At 41.6% G+C, this 17,024-nt stretch overlaps 1 protein-coding gene and 1 long non-coding RNA gene across 2 annotated transcripts in view; both read left to right on the forward strand.

Moving 5' to 3' along the window:
- LOC135712932 (facilitated trehalose transporter Tret1-2 homolog) overlaps nt 1–17,024 on the forward strand; it is a 400,438-nt gene that overhangs the window by 134,620 nt on the left and 248,794 nt on the right. The window lies entirely within an intron of this gene.
- Nucleotides 1–17,024, forward strand: part of LOC135713122 (uncharacterized) — a 388,886-nt gene that overhangs the window by 59,574 nt on the left and 312,288 nt on the right. The window lies entirely within an intron of this gene.

The raw sequence follows: 17,024 nt of genomic DNA on the forward strand, positions 1-17,024 counted from the left end.
AACACGTCGACAAAGCAGCGGTCCCGAAAGCTGTATACGAATCTGTTCACAAAGTTCGACTGTGTCGTCATGGACGACGAAACTTATGTGAAGGCGAATTTCAAGCAGCTTCCGGGACAGGAGTTTTATACCGCATCCGGAAAATAAGAAGATTTTTGTGATATGAATTTTGACTGAAAGAAACGACTCTTTTGTCGACCAATTTTTGCGCGTTCCAGTCTCTAATAATCTCTAACATCAAAATATTCCACTCCCTGGGTATATTTTTACAACGACCCCTCCCTATGAGAGATCCGCTCCCTACAATAAACATTGATAATTTAAAATCTAATTTCTTTTTTTGGCAAATCTAATTCTAATTTTTTTTTGGCACAGGTGAAGGGTGTGCTCAAAACTTATTTAAATCATAGTCTTGAAAACATAGCATAACTTTAACCAGTCTATACTATACTATCGAAGACGATGAACAAATAAGCTAATAAACAAATAAACTTTTATTGCTGATATTATTACTCCACCAGATTTCCTTCCACCATGCAACATGCACCTGGAACGAAGGGAAAGATCAAAGTAACAACATAAAACCTAGCTCTGAATAGTTCAGCTGTCACATTTATGTGGTGTTTTCATCTGTGCTGATTTGCTGGGGCTAATGTAATAGAACTGTACTAAAAAGTCACCAGCATAGTTTCAGCATCTATCAGCATGAGATTTCAGAAACAACTGAAATTCGTACTAGTGTGTTGAGCTGGCTGAGCTAGTGAACTAGCATAAGTGTAAACAGCCCATTACATAGCAAAGAGACGCTATCGTGCAGCTCCTGTTCACGCACACGCACCTGTTCCTGTTCAGTGGCTCAGTGAACTTGTTCTAGCTCAGTTGCCACATAGAAAACAATACGCTATCGTTCAGCTCCCAATCACTCTCTTGCTCATTACAACTAGCTCAGCTGTCAGCTATTTTGGTGTGGTGAGTTAGTTCTTTTGCTTGGTTTATGAACAGATTGCCCACCTCTAATGCCTAACTAAAGTTCTGTTCGCGAGCTGGACAAAGACTCTGGATCTCTACAAGGAGGCCATTCTAGCTTATTTTTCCCCGTAATATGAATTAAATTCAGAACAATTAAGAAATAAACAATGATGATTGGAATGGAGAACGGCCGACTGAGGTTCGAGAACTCATATTTAGTAGCGCTTTAAAACATTGAATTGGACCAGAATTTATCAAATATAATCCACCAATAACCAATCATAAGAACTTACAATTCAGTTTATCTTACTCAGTTCCAACAATCCTTGTCAGCTTCAATCCTATCCAACAGTTACAATAGCTCCTTCCTTTAAACAGTCCAAATTTATAATTATGATTTACTTATAGCATCTTCATACCACTATTACCTTGCAAAACAAACTACACCTCACTCTACACTTCAAACCTATCCGTAAACGTAAAACTAGTAAATTTTAATTATTTCTCAACCAATCCACTGCGAGTACAATACACAGGCTCAATTCTCTTCGAAAAATAGAATAATAGAAAAATTATGTTGAATGCCGAAGCCCAAGCGTCGTTTGGTCCGTTTGACATTTATGCTGAAGGTCACCCGTAGCAATGGGCACTCCCGCGTTACGATCAGTCGACAGTGTAGACAACTCCACGGTTGCTGCGTCGAAAAACGTCTTAATCGATCATACACACATCCATTGAAAGTCAAGAATTTAAGCACTATGATGCATCAGTCTAATGTCCATGTGTATGGTATATTTGAAAACTGTTGGAAGGACCATCTTAAGAACTCATGCAGCTACCCGGGTTTTTTAAGTCGTATAAACGTTATTTACAATTACGAAGTTCGCTTATTGATAGGTTCAATTAATTAAAAATGAGCTTTTTGCCGGGTATTCCATCAATACATTTCCCGAATGGCAAACAACCCAAGCTGTCCAATGTCCATTTCTGTCAGTTGCATCAGAAAACGAGAAACATTTCGCAACCTGAGAATATTCCCAGTTCTTAATCTTAATCAGTCACGAACAACCAACCACTATCAGAGGCAGAGAGAAGCAGAACTCGATTTATCAAAACACCTTTTACTGCTGCCAGTCATACCTCAGCTCTGAAACGTGGCAAGTAGTAGTTAATGGATATTTTAATTGAAAATGATGCTAAATACTCGCAGCTGACCTTCTTCTCTTCCATCGAAGCTGTGCTCCTTGCAGAGCATCGAACAAGCGGAAAGCTGAGCATGATTTACTGATGGCTCATTTGTTTATACGTACACCTTTTACTCGTCGGGTTTGCTGCATGGGAAGAAACCAATCCGAAATGGATTACGTCAGAAATCGCTGTTTGTATCAACCAGCGCAGCGCGAAACAAGGTGTTATGAAATATGGTTTAACAATTTGTAAACTGTCACGAAGCGTGCCTAATACCGTACCCCCTTGGTTCAGGAGTGCCAAACCACATTAGAACCAGTTCCCTCCATCGCCGTCTTAATCGTTCGATTAAGTTCTTCATGAACTCCGCGGTGGCGATGGTCAAGTCAAAAAAGCCGTTAAAGAGCGTCAGGAAATGGGATGAATTGAAAATAAAAATAATAACAGTTCCACTACCAAACGACGACGACGACGACGCTGTAGAAGACGGCGATAACAGTGAACAATTAAAATCTTTAAAAGACTTCCATTCTTGGCGTTCAGCTCAATTTGTACCACCACCACCAACACCGCCGTTGAGTGCAAAGATCCATTGATGGGGCCTAGGGGGGATGAAGGTGCATTGGTGGTGACTATTTTAGCGCCACGATGGCAACGAATGCGACACTGAACCCGATATGAAAAGAGGTTCTTCGCAAAACGCAACTACACTCGTATGACTAGAAGCACAGTAATAGCTGTTTCCATTTTTGCTCGGGCACTGACGACGACACCAACAACGGCAGCAACGACACCGAGGAGAACGATTACGATAAAGCGGATGGATAATGCACTTTTCCGTTCTACTGTCATCTGTGGAAAATGCGACGGCTGAAATCGTCTTGACGTCGTCACCGTCGCGTTGCTGCCCGTCCCGTTTTGCAGGCATCAATACAAAAGCCATAGCAGCAGGCAGCGGTAGGATTCTGCACGGAACTAGTATAAACGGCATACAATGATATGCCGGTGGAAAAACAATGCAGTCAGGAAGTAATTCAAAAAATGAAGGAAGCAACATTTAACCGTCCTTGGGATGGTGGTTGGAAGTAGCTCTCATTGGTTGTGAAATTGGGTGAGTAATTCTATTTCCGGATTGTGAAGCAGTGGAAGTGCGTTTTGTGAAGTTATAATGGGTTGCATACTGGACACATATTTGATAAAGTGGAATTAAATAGATAAGATTTGCATTTTTAGCTCTTCATGTCTGATTTCTAAAAGTTTACTCAGTTCATTATGGAACACTTGTTGTCTGGGGTCATATTATGATCGTACTTAACAGCGAAATGGAAAAAGTACTAGAATCACACACAATTTCTTGCGTTCTTAAGGGAAGGAATCTAAGCTTTGATAAGAAAAGCGAAATGATCCTTGTTTGCCTTTAGTCATGTATTAATTACAAAGTGATTGTATCAAAGGGAACTTTGATATGTGGTCTTTTCAAAATTAACCCTGAAGGCCACTCAAAACATGAGATTTATATTTCTACGTTATATTAATCAAGAATGCATGAACAACGGTGTTCAGTACTTTGTGTTCAAGATCGCTATCATTGGATTGTATGTGGAAGGTTATCAATGATCCCCATGGTAGCGATCATTTGCTAATCATCATTTCAATTAAGTGTGCCCCTCACTCTGCAGAACCATCTCGTGTTCCATTTGATCTTACAAGGAACATAGATTGGAAGAAATATGCAACGGCGGTGACAATCAGTGCCGAATCAATAGATACGCTTCCACCATTGGAAGAATATCGATTCCTCGCCGACTTAATATACAAAAGCTCACTGGAAGCACACAAAAGAAAAGTTCCAAGTGCGCCGTTCAAAAGGAGACCAGCCACACCTGGACTGGACGAAGAATGCACAAAATTGTATTTAGAAAAATCTGATGCTTTCAAAGCTTTTCGTAGACACAAAACCTCCACATACTTCGAGGAATATTCAAAGTTTGAGACAAAGCTGAAACAATTAGTCAAAGAAAAGAAACGCGGTTATTGGCGCAATTTCGTCGAGGGACTCTCACGAGAAACCTCAATGAACACCTTGTGGAGGGTGGGTCGCAACATGCGTAACCGCTCATCTTCTAATGAGAGTGAAGAATACTCCAACCGATGGATATTCGATTTCGCTAAAAAGGTCTGTCCGGACTCAGTTCCAGCACAACACATTCTTCGAGAAGCGTCTCCGAACGGCAGCTGTCTGGATAGACCATTCACAATGCTGGAATTCTCTATGGCTCTTCTTTCATCGAACAACTCCTCACCGGGAAGCGATATGATTAAATTCAATCTTCTGAAAAATCTCCCAGACATCGCTTAAAGACGCTTGCTAGACTTATTCAATTCCTTACTACAAAATAACATTATACCGCCTGAATGGAGACAGGTCAAAGTAATAGCCATTCAAAAAGTAGGCAAACCAGCGTCTGACCATAACTCATACCGTCCGATTGCAATGCTTTCGTGCATTAGGAAATTGTTGGAGAAAATGATCCTTCGGAGACTCGATCACTGGGTCGAATCAAATAACTTGCTATCAAAAACACAGTTTGGGTTCCGCAAGAGCAAAGGAACAAACGATTGTCTAGCGCTGCTTTCCACAGATATTCAACTGGCCTTTGCGCACAAGGAGCAATTGGCTTCAGTATTCTTGGACATTAAGGGGGCTTTTAATTCAGTTTCCATTGAAATTCTGTCAGACAATCTGCACAGATGTGGACTTTCTGGAATTTTAAATAATTTCTTGTACAATTTGTTGTCAGAAAAGCAAATGAACTTTTCCCTTGGACAACTGACAACTTCCAGAATTAGCTACATGGGCCTGCCCCAAGGCTCATGTCTCAGCCCTCTTCTTTATAACTATTATGTCAAAGATATCGACAACTGTTTGGCAGAACAATGCACGCTAAGACAACTTGCAGATGACGGTGTGGTTTCCGTAAGAGGTCCACATGCCGTGGACTTGCAAGGACCATTGCAAAATTCCTTAGATAACTTGTCTTCTTGGGCTATGAATCTAGGGATCGAATTCTCGCCGCAGAAAACTGGTAGTGTTTACTCGAAAGCGGTACCCAGCCCAAATGCAGCTTAATCTTTTGGGCAGAAACATTACCCAATCATTGTCTTTCAAGTACCTTGGGGTTTGGTTTGATTCAAAGTGCACTTGGAATGCCCATATTACGTATTTGAAGCAAAAATGTCAGCAGAGGATCAACTTTCTCCGTTCAATTTGCGGCACATGGTGGGGTGCTCATCCGGGAGACCTCATAACGCTTTATAAAACAACAATTCTCTCTGTTCTAGAGTACGGCTCTTTCTGCTTTCTCTCGGCAAGAAAAAGTCACCTAATAAAATTGGAACGAATTCAATATCGTTGTCTGCGTATTGCTCTAGGCTGTATGCACTCAACGCATAACATGAGTCTCGAGGTTCTGGCAGGAGTAACACCCCTCCAGAACCGTTTCTGGGAGCTCTCTCTCAGAATACTAATCAAATGCGGAGTGACGAACACACTTATAATTGCAAATTTTGAAGAAATTCTTTGGCTGAACACACAATCTCGATTTATGAGAATCTACCACCACTACATATCGTCGGATATGTGTCTTCCTTGTTATACTCCAGACCGTGCTCACTTCACCAATCGCAGTTCCTCAATTGAATATGATCTGACCATGAAACAAGCAACTCATGGGATTCCCGATCAACTTCGACCTATTATTATTCCGTGTATTTTTAATGAAAAGTACCAACAAGTCAATTGCATGAAAAGATATTTTACAGACGGGTCCCGTCTCAATGGAACCACTGGCTTCGGTGTCTTCAATGAAAACTCTAGTGCCTTCCGCAAACTCCAGGAATCTTGCTCCGTTTTTGTTGCTGAGCTGGCAGCAATCAACTTCGCATTGGGGATGATTTCCAACATGCCCGCAGACCATTACTTCATCTACTCGTATAGTCTCAGTTCGATTGAGGCTATTCGGTCGATGAAACAAGGTAGGCATTCATCTTATTTCCTTTCAAAGGTAAGGGAGCAGATGAGTGTGCTGGTCAAAAGATCATATATGATTACCTTTGTATGGGTCCCCTCACATTGCTCAATCCCAGGCAATGAGAAGGCGGACTCTTTCGCAAAGGTGGGCGTGCAAGAATGCGAATTTTATGACAGGCAAATTTCACACGATGAATTTTACCATTTAGTGCGTCAAAGTACCCTTTCGAGTTGGCAAACCGATTGGTACAATGGAAATCTTGGACGGTGGTTACATTCAATCATTCCTAATGTTTCTTCGAAAGCGTGGTTTAAAGGCTTGGACTTAAGTCGTGACTTCATTCGCGTGATGAGTAGACTTATGTCCAACAACTACTCGCTAGATGCACATCTCAATAGAATAAACCTCGTGGACAGCAACATCTGTCGGTGTGGAAACGGTTACGATGACATCGATCACGCAGTTTGGCAATGTACGGATAATTACGCCGCCAGAGAGCAACTTTTGAATACCCTTGAGGCCCAAGGAAGACAACCCTATGTTCCTATCAGAGACGTGTTGGCAACCCGTGATCTCTGCTATATGCAGTCGGTTTATGTGTTTCTTCAAATGTCTAGTATAAGAATTTAATTCCTTTGTCTTTTGTATCTCTTTATTAGTTTTTGTTTGTCTTGTCCCCCCGTCTCGATGAGTCTCATCGTCGCCCACTGGTCATCCACCATAGCCGGTCGAACTCCAGACGAAACTAGAACCGCACTACCATTCATACTGGCGACAACGCTCTGACGAGACAACGAAACCTTCCCCCCAAGCTCCTCCCCTGATCCTATACTTCGACAATGTACCTCTCTAACCTCGAGTAAGCCGCGAGTATTCGGCTCAACTCCTACTAGACATAGAATTAAGTGAATTTTGTGACAAACAAAGAACAATGAACTATCGGCTCCGTAAAGCTATCGCGATTGAGCCTTCCAAATAAACATACTAGTTAAAAAAACGGTGTTCAGCCATTAGCCGGAATGATCATTAGGCCGTATGATCATCTGGCTGAAGGGCCATCAACCCGAGCAAAGGATTATACCATATTGATAACATTTTCTGATACCCGGTTATCAAGATTTGATAACTGAAAATGTTATCATTGTGGTTGAATAAACAGCCAACATTACGAAAATAATAACAAAAGAATACTCCTTCGATATCACATATATAACTGATTTAGTTATCATTGAAAACATCTTGATAACAAATCCTGTGATCCAAGCATTTTTCATTCAACAAATTTCAAGTTATTTTATCTATTTGGTATGAAAGCCTTACGCTGAAAACTGAAATGTGACTGGCAGTATTTTTTGACGTAGAACTACGTCTTTGTCGACTATACTGGGGTGCAAATCAAAAAATATGTGTGGTGAAGGAGTGTTAGGTTTTGAACGCTTGTAACTTTGTCATTTATAGATGAAATTAAAATCCAAATACGCCAATCGATAGGATTAGACATTACAAACCTGCTGAAATAAATATTTTTTCCAATTTTTCTGTAATTAAACTTTTGAAAATGTACAAATGATAATTTTATCACTTTTTTCATGAAATAAGCCTTTTTCCCAAACCCAGTAATCATAAACGAATACCACTTGGTTGCACATCATTCTGGTTGAACCTGAAAAGATATAACTCAGTGCTGCTCTCCTGCCTCTGCTCATTACCGCTTCGCACGGCGTGGCACTAGGTCCTGCAGCAAGCAGAACTAAGTCAGCGGCTAAAGGTGGATCACAGCGTGTCCACCACAATGAGGAATGAGACTTGAATAAATGTGTATGTAAAACCCCCTCCCCATTAACAACTTCTCCCTCTCCCCCTTAACATAATCCGAAAAAGACATGGACTTTGACGATCATTTTTGTCCGGGAAATAAATTTTAAGCAAACCACAATTTGGTATGTATAATTTTTTTACATTTTACATTTTTTACATGCAGCACCAACATTTTCAAACTAAATTGCTTAACAGGAGACATATACTCGAAGAATTACCAACAACTGACTGTAAAACATATCTGGTACCTCTATATATGAAATTATATTAACATCCAAAGTTCATCCTTTTTTCCATGTTCTGCACAAAAAAAAACGTTCTGCCCCGCCCCCATTCATAATAAAATGGCGGGAAATCCTGTTAGTTGTGGGGCTTAGAAAGTATGTTTTGTGCAGAATATGTAAAAAATGAGGGACTTCGGTTGTATTTTTTCTGCAAAATTTGTAAAAAAGGAGGGACGTCGGATGTTAACCTAAATGCATATATCATGCATAATAGATAGAGATAGATAGGTTCTACGTCATACTGCGGTCGTGTCTAGGACACAACCGTTTACTTTTTTTTTCTTATCATACGCATAATATTTAAAGTTTTCAACTAACCTTACATTACTTAATTTTTGCATGGTAACAACTAATAACAAAATTATTCAAGGGTGATAACTAAATTAGTTATACGATAACAACTAAAAACAAAATAATATCTGGAATAACAAAACTTGTTTTCAAGATAATATCAGGTTGTTATTTTACTTTGCTCGGGAAGCCGAATGATTTCCAGCTTACCCAAGCTTAATTTCTTGGCGTTCAAGGTAAGCATATTCTTTGTAGACCTATCTGGGATCCTCCTCATATCTTCAATAGTTTACTGAAAAATTGCTACAACAGAATTACTTGCATAGTCAAAATATAACTGAGCATTATCGGCAAACAGATGAAATCTACAATTCTTCAGAGGCCATTAATGAACAGCGAGAATAAGATTGAGCCCAGAATAGAACCCTGGGAGATGTTATGAAAATAAATTGAGAAAAAACTCCATTATTAAATACAGCCTGTGTTTGCATACTTAAATAAGAATTAATCAGGTGAAATCCAAAATTTTATCTCATGCAGCCCAGTTCAGCCACCACCGGTTGGTGGTTGGAGCTGAGTTCGTTCAAGGCTACCAGCTTGGACAAGCCGATATTTGTCAGGAACAGGTCTAGCGTCGATGGGTTGCCCGCCGGTTAGATGAATGTTGGTTCATCCGAAAACCAAACGGAGTACAGCCAATGCTGTGAGTGGTCGAACAGGAGACGACTGTTCTGGTTCTGCTGGTTGTTCCGCCAGGCCTTATGGCGAGCATTCAGATCTCGTCCAACTACGAAGCGGGAACCGGTACGGGTGATGGTGGACAGGTCCTTCTTAAATTTAGCCGTTAGTCCACTGCTGGCGGCACACTGTCGAGGGCAGTAGACGGCGATGAACTGAACGTATCCAGTCGACGACTCCACCTCCACACCAAGGGCCTCGATGATAGAGGTGCGGATATGGGACAGAGTGTGGTATTTTATTCCTTTCTTGAAGACGACCGCAACACCACCCCCCTGGAGCTGATGCGATCAAGCCGGATAATGTTGTGGTCAGGCAACCAGAAGCTGTCGCCGGACTTTAGATGAGTCTCGGTTAGAAGGCCCACGTCAATGCTGTGCTTGCGGAGGAGGTCGGCAAGCTCAATCTTTTTTGCTCTTACAGAGCAAGCATTCCAGGTGACGATAGTTAGCGGTTTAGACGCCATACTGGATGATGAACTTACCGAGCACTTGGATCTGTTCGGGCTTATTGCGGCACTTACGAAGAGCACCGGACATGTTGACGAAAATTTCCATCAGTTCATCCGCTGAGAACAGATCGGGGTTGTTGTTTTGCGCTGTTGGTTGTCTCCAGAATCCAGGGGTGGATGGAGAGCTTTGGCCAGCAGAATCACCGAAAGTTGCTTGAGCGGGATGCACCCGCGAATTCGTTTGCCTTTGCTGAGGAGCACGAAGAGCCGGAAAATCCTCCGTCCGAAATGCCGGGACTTTGTCCTTCTTGCGTCCTGGTTGGTTGTTAGTTGCCACCTGTTTTCGGATGCGTTTGAAGTCCTCGCGTTTGGAGCACTGTCTGTCGGAACTTTGAAGTGCACCACCACAGTTGGCGCATTTTAACGCCACGGCTCCATCCGCAGGGCAGTTGGAAGTGGCGTGTTCTTGAGCGCAGTTGCTGCAGCGTGGCTTGATGTTGCAGTTGCGGGTACCGTGTCCAAAATTGAGGAACCGCAGGCACTGCGTTACGTCACGATGGCCGCCACGGTATGGCTCCCATCGTACGATGATGGAGTAGATCGATCGGATGGCTTGCAGCGCATGTGCACCAGGAAGAGGCAATCCGGGTACACCCAGGGTAGACCCATGATGACTACCTTGAAGGGCTTCTCACCGGGGATGTCGTGCGTGAAGAATTCCGCCTTGGAATCCTTCAGATATTTCACGGCCACTTCGTACTCCGATTTTGTTCGCAGCATCACCTTGGTGCCGATCCTGCCGAGCTTAAACTCAGCTGCAACGCCCAGCGATGAGAGATCACCAATCAGCGTGTTGAGTGGTACTTGCTTCACCACCAGTGGAGGAAGCTTGATTTTCACCGCACTCAGGCCGACAGAATTCTCGGTTTCGACGGCGTCGCCGAAATCACCGATGTCACTGGCGTTCGTCGCGTCCGCTCGTACCATCGGACTGTCCTTGATTCTTCTTCCTCTTTTTCGTCCGCTTCACCGGGACTGGGTTGGTATCCCCATCATCGGTGGGAAGAGTAGCGTACCTATTTGAGGTAGGTACCGAGTTACCCTCACCACTGTTTTTCTTCTCCGCTTGGTCACGAAGTCTGCTCCGGGAGCGCTGTCTTCCCATCACGCGATGTGACCGACACTACTGACGACGCGACGTGCAGTATATCTGTGAACGTTTGTAACAAACTATAGGTTAATCGAACAACTCGACAGAGCGAGCAAAGACCGAACTGTACTGCTTGACGTTCAAGCAGAGAATGTAAGCCGAAAGCGTAGTTAGCAACCTCTTATATAGTACCAGCTCTGCCGGTACCATATTTTCTCACTTCCCATTGGCTATATACAGTAATGATGATGCAGCTTTGTCGATATTGGGAAATTGCCATAAAAGCTCTACACAGATGTTGCCACTGCATGATAACGATAATGTTGACAGGCAACATAGCAAATTCATGAAAATGAGCATTAATTCATAATTTTCATCAAACCTACAAAACATCCTTTCAATACATCTTTCGAATGGTGTTAAGCAAACCCCACACGCATAAATATATTGATGTGAAGGGGAATTATTGACAATATTATTGATGATGTGAATTCAGAAAAGAGATAGAATAGAATTTATATAGAGTATCCCCTGCTTCCTAATTTGGTTACAAGATTACAACTCTGGAGAGCAGCGGTGCCTGTGGTGTAGTGGTAAACGTCCCAGCAGGCCTGGGTTCAATCCCAGTCGGCACTGCCGGGATGTTCTGAGGCATAACATCTCTGATCACGGAAGGGGAAGTAAAGTCGTTGGTTCCCGATTCATGAGTTGATGGGTCGATAGGTAGGGTCCACATGTGGGTAGCATTGGTGCTCAGCACGGAAAACAAATCCAAGGATAAAAACGGAGAGCATTTTGTGTTGGGGGTGTATGGTTCTGAATTGGCAACAAAATGTTCCGCAATTGCATCCTCCCTATTTGGACACGTCCGAAGATCGGAAGCAAATGTCACTTCAACTTGTTTCATCTAGGAACCATTCTCTGATGACTGTGTTGGGGAAGCAGCTTATGCATGTACGTTATTGGTGGATTTGTTAGTTATTTCGAAACTATTGGACAATGCTTGACATTTACCACTTTTTCAATAGTTTCAATTTGAAAATCAACAGTCAAAAGCAATGTTATAGATGCGTAGAAATATTTCTGATCGATTGGTGATAAAATTATTTAAATTGGTCCAGGGACAGCTATGTTATTAACGTTCAAAATATTTCATAATTTCTTTTTTTCGTTTTTTATAAAGTGTACCCCCATCTTCCCGAAAGACGTAGTCCTACATCAAAAACATACTTTTAGGAAAGTCATGCCAAGTGGCTCAAAAGTATTTACAAAAAAAAATATTCAATTCTTGCGTGTTCTATGTGTTTTTGAGCGTCTTGCAGAAAAAAAAAGTAATTTTTGGAATTTATAATATTATATCACTTTCGAAACAATATAATAATCATAAAGATACATAAAATATTTTCCTATGATCCTGTGCAAAACCCACCTTAAGTTATGATTTTTTCCACTGAGTTATACCCAAAATTAAAAAGGAGGATCAAGTGTGTCAACTAGACTGATGAAAATTTGAAATTTTTGCTCCGCAGTGCTCAAACGGTTCCAAATTGGGTCCTGTTTAGCGTTTTACAAATCATCTGATGTTTAAGATTTTCAGTGCTCCTGCTCATGCCACACAACAAGCAAAAAGAGTAGGTACGCATTTGAATGGGACCATCCATTCCAACGCTCCATTTTTCCACATTTTCCAGTGAATTACCTTGGCTTATCTACTGGAAGTAAAACGCTCAACATTAGGCAAATACCATTAATACTGCGACCCCCAAGGGGTGGTGGCGTGTCCTTTCGCATGGAACAATCCGTCGACATTTGTGACCCGTCCACGTGTGCCAGCCGTTCCTATGGGAAAATAATTTCTTTCGGCTATGGCACGGACGAATCTGTTTCTGTAACTGCCCACTTGTAGTTGTTGTTGCTGAAGCCGTCATCATCATCATAGGTCTGGGCGCTTGGTCCACAGTGTGGTGGCATGTCTGGAAACGATAAATCAATTCCACTGTCACTGCGAACAACGATGACCGCTGTGTGTGTGTGTGCGTTTGTGCGCCCGTTTGCCCATAATCCACCACACGGTGGATTGGATGACATGTTTGTTCAACGCACCAAGAGAGTCAACAAACTGGACAACCGAGAGGGTGGAATGTTCTGTGTATTTATATAGTATTGTTTGTACCATTCTCTCAGCTTCGGTCTTCGGAAAGAAAGGGTTCTGAGGGGGAAAAAGGGAATCCATAAAAATACACACTACACAGCCGCCCAACGGAGGAACGGAGACAACGCCATAACCTGCCCGAATGAATTCTAAATTGTCTAAAGGTAGCCGCGATCGGTTGGTCGGTTGCATATGGCCTCCAAATCTGGTTAGAATGGACTTGGGCAAATATGGCGCTCACTTATTATTTATGATGTCTGATTTTGATGTACTGGCACAAACGGGGCTTACGGTTTCTGAGGAAGCCGTAATGGTCCGGGCTCCACCGACCATTCATTGGCTGCAGTCCAAGTCTGATAAAACAAGTGGAATCGTGACATGTTACTTTGTGTGGGTGGGATTATGCAATTTATGTGTCTGAACAATGTTACAATAACTGACATTGTAATCCATAAAACGAACCACACTTAATATGACACGAAGAATGACCTCACGAACGGGAGAGCTGTAAAGCTGTTAATTAAGCCATTCGGTACAGTTATTGAAGCATTAGGGCGATATTGAATTAATTCTACTTAACACTAGGAGCAAATCTTAAAGTAAGTTTGCTAAGTAGCTCCAGAGCTTAACCCCCGCCACTTGGTTCTAAAGTCCCATCAGGAGATTAATTACGCACTCAATCATGCTGGAATTGACTGCTATTCTGACTTGTTTGCCAACAATCCGATCCCGGACCGGGTGCTGCTGGCGCGAAAGGATGCTCCAAAGGGGCAGCGCAATTGGTCCGCATAAATATCTTATAATTAATCCGCTTTTCTTCGAACGACCGATGGACGGACCATCTTCGACCGACCAACCAAGCGCGTCAAAAGTTCAATTTAATGAGAGTGCGAAAGACGTGTATCCGTTCCGTTCCGTAAAGAATTCCGGTCTGGATGGGCCGGAAGGGTATGCGGGTTGGTTGCCCTTCTGAAATGTTGAACGGATCCACTTTATCAACATCGTTTGTGGACTGTGCCAGTTGAGGTATTGGGGGTCATGCAATAATTATGTAAGCACTTTTTTGGGATTATCAAACCCACCTCCCTCGCCCCATTGTAAGATCTTACATAGCATATTCTAATGGTCGGTATATGACTTGTTCGTGCTTTCGTAAGATATTTCCGACACCTCCTCCTCCACTAAGGGCTTACGTAAATATTGATTGGCCCCTTGGTAATTACCTCTAAGGGTCCGTGTCAAAAAAGGGAGGTAACTGCGTTGATTGCAGCTTGAGTGAAGCTTTCTGTTACTGACGTTTCATTGGAAGGATGGCAACGCGTTCCAGAAGTGCAAAAATATATATTTTAATTTCTCCCATCAATTAAGAGACTAGCATCATTTAGAAGAAGGTGTTGATATTTTTTTATAAATAGTTTGGAAATTGAAAATAATGTAGAAAGTCAATTCTTTGGTAAACGGGTCAATAATGAGCATGAGCACGAGCATGATTGAGCACCCACGGTTGCTACTCTGTTATTGCCAGATCAGCTGTAATTACACAGAGGACCAATAGACGATGCTTGGGGCTAGCAATCATCCTCAATGTCTAAAAACTGGTGATCTCAAACTGGGCAATTTCAGCGATGGCCGCGCCCGAAAACAGGTCGAGAAAGTAAATGGGTAGGAATGTGTTGACGTAACACTCGCTTTGATGGAAGCCGAGAAATCCTCTGCACTTCCACGAGGAATCACTGGGATGCAGGGTAAGAGGGTTGGGTTTGCTTGATAGTGACAGGAAATATCGCGTGAGATTTGTTTTTGAAAATGACATTTGCCAGCTCTGGCCAGCGCTAATCCGGGTAATGCATCCGAAAACTATGAAAATGAACGCACGCACAAAATAGAGAGCAAACTTAAAACACAACCGTTTCCGAAAGGGTTCGAAACTGTACTTCTCTTTGGTAAACGGGTCAATAATACTTACAACCCAAAAAAATCATCGCCTAACTTGTTTAAAGCTCGCTACAGCAAAATTGTGTAAATTAAACAGCAGCAAGCCCAATAATAAAGGGAGTTAAAATTAGAGAAATGGTTGTCATATTAGGCATTGACTGGCTTTGCTGTTTAAAAAAAAATATTGTAAATTTTTCAACTTTCTTCCGAGTATGGAATAAGAGGGATTATAGTTTTATGAGGGTTCTGTAGAGCATGATCATTGCATAATGCTTTAAATTCTCGATAAAACTTGCAATATTACTTGGGATGACACCATAGGGCAAGGGCGCAGCAAGGTTTTGAATTAGGGGGGGGGGGGATCAAAATTTTTTTTTTATGGTGATTTTGGTTAGACGCCGAACGCCATTATACCGTATGGATTACTAAGTCGATCGTCGTTTAACCGAAACTGAATTTTTATTCATACACAGCAAAAAAATAATTTTGATATCACATCAAAGCAGATGCACTACAATCATGTCGAAAATTTCATGTAATTTTTATGACCACATAAATAAACAAATGCAGTAAAAGCAGCGTAATGTCAGTTCATGCATTGTATTAATGAGAATTTTGTTCTTTTTAGCAAGTAATATTACACCATATTTTCGACATGATTGTAGTGCATCCACTTTGACGTGATATCAAAATTATTTTTTTGCTGTGTACTTCGGCATATGTCATCGGTATTTTATGGATTTTTTTTTTTTTTTTTTTATTATAGTCACTTTAACACTCTTGGGTCATTCGTGACTTGTCCGGGGGTGAGATTTGAACTCGTGACTTTGGCGTGAGAGGTATGGATGTTAACCACTACGTCGGGGTCGCCCCCCTCTTTATGGATTTGTATAAAAATACAACATGTTTATAAATAATGTATACAGGGTGCCAAAACCATTCAAATCTCTAGGTTTTCTCCCTTTATGGGAAGTTTTAGAATCGAGAAAGAAAACGTGATTCATCATGTATGTTTGCAAGCATCAGAAGAGATGCCTGCGTTGTTTGATTTTTTCTCCCGGACCAGAAATTAGTATCATCGCAAGTGATAATGTGCGTGAAAGAGCTCGGTACGATCAGTGTTGATGTTGGTTCGCTTGCAACTATTTTTGCAAAAAAATACGTGTTTCGTACGAAATTGATATCGCAAGTGTACCAAAAGAGCGTCTGAACGTGTTTCGCAGTTGGGTGTGGTGAAATTCGTGAATTTGCGGGTTTTTTTTTCAGTGAAAATTCCGTATCACAAAATTGCTCACCGAGTTCCTGTCGACGACGACGGGTTTGCGAAAGGAAACTAAGTATCGGGAATGTGTTCCCGGATATATTGATTTGGTGAGTACGTTCCAGTTGAAGATTGTTCTTAGGGGCTGTTCATTAACTACGTAGACAGGATTTTTGGATTCTTGAGATTTGAGATCACCAGTTTTTACACATTGAGGATGATTGCTAGTCCCAAGCATCCTCTATTGGTTCTCTGTGTAAGTACACACCAAAAAATTCAGAATTTTACTGGCGAAACATACAAAAACATGCAAACATTCATACTACATACAACTTCCTTTTCACGTAAACTAGCAGCTTGCAAGAAATGTTGCAAACAAAAGTGGACAGTTGCATACAATATATGGAATAGTGCATGACAGGTCTCATAAATTTACACGATCTATAATCTAAACTTGTATGATATATGACGCTCCATTTATGTGCATCATAGTAACGGAAATTTACACCACTTTTTTTAGCTGTGTACAGCTGATTTGGCAATAACAGAGTAGCAACCGTGGGCGTTCAATCATGCTCATGCTCATGCTCTATGCATATAATTATTATACAGGTACCCTTTTTAGACTAGATGCACAGATAAAAATTCTGAATTTTAATTGTGATGTAAACATTCATTCACGTAGACTTGTATTTCATTTCACGCAACCGAGCAACTTGCAAACAATGTTGTTTACAAAGATGGGCTTTTGTATAC

This window comes from Ochlerotatus camptorhynchus, unplaced genomic scaffold, assembly GCF_037179485.1.
Source record: "Ochlerotatus camptorhynchus isolate MF236.1 unplaced genomic scaffold, CSIRO-AGI_Acam_v1.1 ptg000040l, whole genome shotgun sequence".
NCBI lineage: Eukaryota > Metazoa > Arthropoda > Insecta > Diptera > Culicidae > Ochlerotatus > Ochlerotatus camptorhynchus.